The sequence below is a fragment of the Macaca mulatta genome, chromosome 5, assembly GCF_049350105.2.
Source record: "Macaca mulatta isolate MMU2019108-1 chromosome 5, T2T-MMU8v2.0, whole genome shotgun sequence".
Lineage (NCBI taxonomy): Eukaryota > Metazoa > Chordata > Mammalia > Primates > Cercopithecidae > Macaca > Macaca mulatta.
Window position 1 is genome coordinate 118,668,648 of NC_133410.1, and position 6,000 is coordinate 118,674,647.

Sequence of the window (6,000 nt, forward strand, 5' to 3'; positions counted from 1 at the left end):
AGATCTACCAAGCAAATGGAAAGCAAAAAAAGCAGTATTTGCAATCCTACTCTCTGATAAAACAGACTTTAAACAAACAAAGATCAAAAGAGACAAAGAAAGCCATGACATAATGGTAAAGGGATCAATTCAACTAGAAGAGCTCACTATCCTAAATACATATGCACCCAATACGGGAGCACCCAGATTCATAAAGCAAGTCCTTAGAGACCTACAAAGAGACTTAGATTCCCACACAATAATAATGGGAGATTTTAACACCCCGCTGTCAATATTAGACAGATCAATGAGACACAAGGTTAATAAGGATATCCAGGACTTGAATACAACTCTGCACCAAGCAGACCTAATAGACATCTACAAAACTCTACACTCCAAATCAACAGAATATACATTCTTCTCAGCACTACGTCACACTTATTCCAAAATTGACCATATAGTTGGAAGTAATGCACTCCTCAGAAAATGTAAAAGAACAGAAATCACAACAAACTGTCTCTCAGACCACAGTGCAATCAAATTAGAACTCAAGATTAAGAAACTCACGCAAAACCACACAATTACATGGAAACTGAACACCTGCTCCTGAATAACTACTGGGTAAATAACGAAATGAAGGCAGAAATAAAGATGTCCTTTGAAACCAATGAGAACAAAGACACAACGTGCCAGAATCTCTGGGACACATTTAAAGCCGTGTGTAGAGGGAAATTTATAGCACTAAATGCCCACAAAAGAAAGCAGAAAAGATCTAAAATCAACACCCTAACATCACAATTAAAAGAATTAGAGAAGCAAGAGCAAACACATTCAAAAGCTACCAGAAGGCAAGAAAAAACTAAGATCAGAGCAGAACTGAAGGAGATAGAAACACAAACAAAAAAAACCTTCAAAAAATCCGTGAATCCAGGAGCTGGTTTTTTGAAAGGATCAACAAAACTGACAGATTGTGAGCAAGACTAATAAAGTAGAAAAAAGCTAAGAATCAAATAGATGCAATAAAAAAATGATAAAGGGGATACCACCATCGATCCCACAGTAACACAAACTACCATCAGAGAATACTATAAACACCTCTATGCAAATAAACTAAAGAATCTAGAAGAAATTGATAAATTCCTGGACACATACACCCTCCCAAGACTAAACCAGGAAGAAGTTGAATCCCTGAATAGACCAATAACAGGCTCTGAAATTGAGGCAATAATTAATAGCCTACCAACCAAAAAAAGTCCAGGACCAGAAGGATTCACAGCCGAATTCTACCAGAGGTACAAAAGGAGCTGATGCCATTCCTTCTGAAACTATACCAATCAATAGAAAAATAGGGAATCCTCCCTAATTCATTTTATGAGGCCAGCATCATCCTGACACCAAAGCCTGGCAGAGACACACACACAAAAAAGAGAATTTTAGACCAATATCCCTGATGAACATCAGTGTAAAAATTCTCAATAAAATATTGGCAAACCAAATCCAGCAGCATATCAGAAAGCTTATCCACCATAATCAAGTCAGCTTCATCCCTGGGATGAAAGGCTGGCTCAACATACACAAATCAATAAATGTAATCCATCACATAAACAGAACCAATGGCAAAAATCATATGATTATCTCAACAGATGCAGAAAAGGCCTTTAACAAAATTCAACAGCCCTTCATGCTAAAAACTCTCAATAAACTAGGTATTGATGGAATGTATCTCAAAATAATAAGAGCTATTTAAGACAAACCCACAGCCAATATCATACTCAATGGACAAAACCTGGAAGGATTCCCTTTGAAAACTGGCACAAGACAGGGATGCCCTCTCTCACCACTCTTATTCAACATGGTGTTGGAAGTTCTGGCCAGGGCAATCAGGCAAGAGAAAGAAATAAAGAGTATTCAATTAGGAAAAGTGGAAGTCAAATTGTCCCTGTTTGCAGATGACATCATTGTATATTTAGAAAACCCCATCGTCTCAGCCCAAAATCTCCTTAAACTGATAAGCAACTTTGGCAAAGTCTCAGGATACAAAATCAATGCGCAAATATCACAAGCATTCCTATATACCAAGAACAGAGAGCCAAATCATGAGTGAACTCCCACTCACAATTGCTACAAAGAGAATAAAATACCTAGGAATCCAACTTACAAGGGATGTCAAGGACCTCTTCAAGGAGAACTACAAACCACTGCTCAACTAAATAAGAGAGGACACAAACAAATTGAAGAACATTCCATGCTCATGAATAGGAAGAATCAATATCGTGAAAATGGCCATACTGCCCAAGGTAATTTATAGATTCAATACCATCCCCATCAAGCCAGCAATGACTTTCTTCACAGAATTGGAAAAGACTACTTTAAAGTTCATATGGAACTAAAAAAGAGCCTGCATTGCCAAGACAATCCTAAGCCAAAAGAACAAAGCTGGAGGCATCATGCTCCCTGACTTCAAACTATACTACAAGGCTACAGTAACCAAAACAGCATGGTACTGGTACCAAAACAGAGATATAGACCAATGGAACAGAACAGAGGCCTCAGAAATGACACCACACATCTACAACCATCTGATCTTTGACAAATCTGACAGAAACAAGAAATGGGGAAAGGATTGCCTATTTAATAAATGGTGCTGGGAAAACTGGCTAGCCATATGTAGAAAGCTGAAACTGAATCACTTCCTTACACCTTATACAAAAATTAATTCAAGATGGATGAAAGACTTAAATGTTAGACCTAAAACCATAAAAACCCTAGAAGAAAACCTAGGCAATACTATTCAGGACATAGGCATGGGCAAGGACTTCATGACTAAAACACCAAAACCGATGGCAACAAAAGCCAAAATAGGCAAATGGGATCTAATTAAACTAAAGAGCTTCTGCATAGCAAAAGAAACTACCATCAGAGTGAACAGGCAACCTACAGAATGGGAGAAAATTTTTGCAATCTATTCATCTGACAAAGAGCTAACATCCAGAATCTACAAAGAACTTAAACAAATTTACAAGAAAAAAACAAACAACCCCATCAAAAAGTGGGCAAAGGATATGAACAGACACTTCTGAAAAGAAGACATTTATGCAGCCAACAGACACATGAAAAAATGTACATCATCACTGGTCATCAGAGAAATGCAAATCAAAACCACAATGAGATACCATCTCATGCCAGTTAGAATAGCGATCACTAAAAAGTCAGGAAACAACAGGTGCTGGAGAGGATGTGGAGAAATAGGAACACTTTTACACTGTTGGTGGGAGTGTAAACTAGTTCAACTATTGTGGAAGGCAGTGTGGCGATTCCTCAAAGATCTAGAACTAGAAATACCATTTGATCCAGTGATCCCATTATTGGGTATATACCCAAAGGATTATAAATCATGCTACTATAAAGACACATGCACACATATGTTTGTTGTGGCATTATTCACAATAGCAAAGACTTGGAACCAACCCAAATGTCCATCAATGATAGACTGGATTAAGAAAATGTGGCACATGTACACCATGGAATACTATGCAGCCATAAAAAAGCATGAGTTCATGTCCTTTGCAGATACATGGATGTAGCTGGAAACCATCATTCTGAGCAAACTATCACCAGGGCAGAAAACCAAACACCGCATGTTCTCACTCATAGGTGGGAATTGAACAATGAGAATACTTAGACACAGAGAGGGGAACATCACACCCCAGGGCCTGTCGGGGGGTGGAGGGCTTGGGGAGGGATAGCATTAGGAGAAATACCTAATGTAAGTGACGAGTTGATGGGTGCAGCAAACCAACATGGCACATGTATACCTATGTAACAAAGCTGCACGTTGTGCACATGTACCCTAGAACTTAAAGTACAATCAATCAATCAATCAATCAATAAATAAATAAATAAGGTTAAAAAAATTAAACATGTTTTACTTTTTTCCTCACAAGAACATAAAAATGATGGAGGGGAACTTAACAGGGAATTTTAAAAAGGCAACACAATTTTGCCTTTAAGTAGTCCTTGGGTAGTTATGACAGAATAGTTTGCACTTTTTGTTTGTTTCTTTGAACTGGGATTTTGGTCCAAAGTTTTGTTTGTTTCTAGTATCTGCTTCTGCCTCCCCCTCTATCAGATTGGCTTCCTCCATGGCCACCACCTCTTAGTGCTCCACAGCTTGAATTGCGGTAGGAATCACGTTGAGGATTTCCACAGAAGGGTGAAGCCCTCTTTCTTGTCTGCCAACTTGATCACCACCACTTGAGTAGAGATCACTTTGGCTGCTTGAATAACTGTCTCAACTTCCACCATATCTGTCAGGTGAGCTGCTGTAATCATCGTAGCCACAGCTTCCCCATAAGATGGCGGGGGTCCTCGTGTAGGTGGAGCACTCCCTGAGTTACCATAACTTTCATGTGAATCTCTGTAGGAACCTCCATTGGATGACCTGAATAGTCACAATCACGACTATATCCATCTCTATCGCTATAGCCTCTTGATGGATAGTCACCATGTGAACTGAAATGACCATAATCACAGTAAGTATAATCTCGTGGTGGTGGTGCATAATCTCTTGTATCACAAGAACTTGGGTAATCTCTGCTTGGATAGCTGTCTTTTGTAGAATACCCATCATCTCTTGGGGACAAATAAACATCTCTACCAGAGGGTAGCTGTTCCCTTCGAGGTGGATCTCCGTAACTATCTCTTCCACGTGACACAGGAGCTCTTCCTCCCATTCCACTGCTGCTGCAAACTGGTCCTGAAGGTGCAGATGTCTTAGGAGGAGGACTCCCACTTCTTAGTGGTGATCCTCTTTTTACTGGGAGTGGTCCCCTGGAAGAACTCATGTTAAAATTCATGGAATATCCACCGTCATCCATGTGTCTTCTCCGTGAGTGTTCCCCTGGTTCCTCCACTTCCTCCTCTTCCACCTCTAAGACCTCTTGGAGGGCCTCTACTTCTTGGAGGTGGAGGCAGTCCACGTCTACCACTTTCAAATGATGGTTTGGTGGCTTGTTCCACCTTGATCGCTTTTCCATCTAATGACTTTCCATTCATGTCTCTGGCTGCATCCTTAGCGTCTGCTGGGCTTTCAAAGGTGACAAAAGCAAATCCTCTTGATTTGTTGGTTTCATGGTCTTTCCTCAAGAGTGCTTCCACTATTCGTCCATATTTGCCAAATACTGCTTCAAGAGCTTTCTTATTTGTTTCCGTACTAAGTCCACCAACGAAGACCTTTCCTGGGCGATCTGCTTCAACTTTTTTTTTTGTTTGTTTTTTTGCCAGTGAGTCAGAGGGGTGACAATGGGTTCAAGCTCCAACGAGCTCACCAACAGAGGCTTCCTAGCAGCTCACCACCAGTGGCGGCTGCCAGGTCTGAGGACCAAACCACGAAGCCACTAGTGCTACTGCGCAACCGTGAATTTTTAAACTTTCCTGAAAAGTAAAGAAGAAATTGTGTTTAAAAACTCACCCCTCGGCCAGGCGTGGTGGCTCACGCCTGTAATCCCAACACTTTGGGAGGCCAAGGTGGGCGGATCATGAGGTCAGGAGTTCGAGACCAGCATGGCCAATATGGTGAAACCCTGTCTCTACTAAAAATACAAAAATCAGCTGGGCGTTGTGGCACATGCCTGTAGTCCCAGCTACTCAGGAGGCTGAGACGGGAGAATCATTTGAACCCAGGAGGCAGAGCTTGCAGTGAGCCGAGACCATGTCATTGGACTCCAGCCTAGGTGACAGAGCAAGCCTCCGTCTCACACACACACACACACACACAAAGACTCACCCTTCTTTGTTCTCCCAAAAAGAGGAAAACTTTGGGCTCTATTTTTATGGACTACTGGGGAAATAAATTAAGCTACTGGAGCTTGCACCAAGAATGACAAAAGGGGAAACTGGAGCTTACCTTTCAGGAGTGGAAAGAGCTGAAACCTGGCAGCACAGAGAAAGAATCTAGAAAGGGGCACTATTCAAGTGTGTGAGAGCTGTGTACTATATTGTCTTTGACAGCTGGTCACCTAG

At 41.0% G+C, this 6,000-nt stretch overlaps 1 pseudogene across 1 annotated transcript; it reads right to left on the minus strand.

Annotated features, from left to right (window-relative positions):
- Nucleotides 1–4,037: 4,037 nt before the first annotated feature.
- Nucleotides 4,038–5,148, minus strand: LOC100425190 (RNA-binding motif protein, X chromosome-like; annotated as a pseudogene). Its single transcript, XR_013417464.1, has one exon. The product of XR_013417464.1 is annotated as an RNA-binding motif protein, X chromosome-like (transcript).
- Between the last annotated feature and the right edge of the window lie 852 nt (nucleotides 5,149–6,000).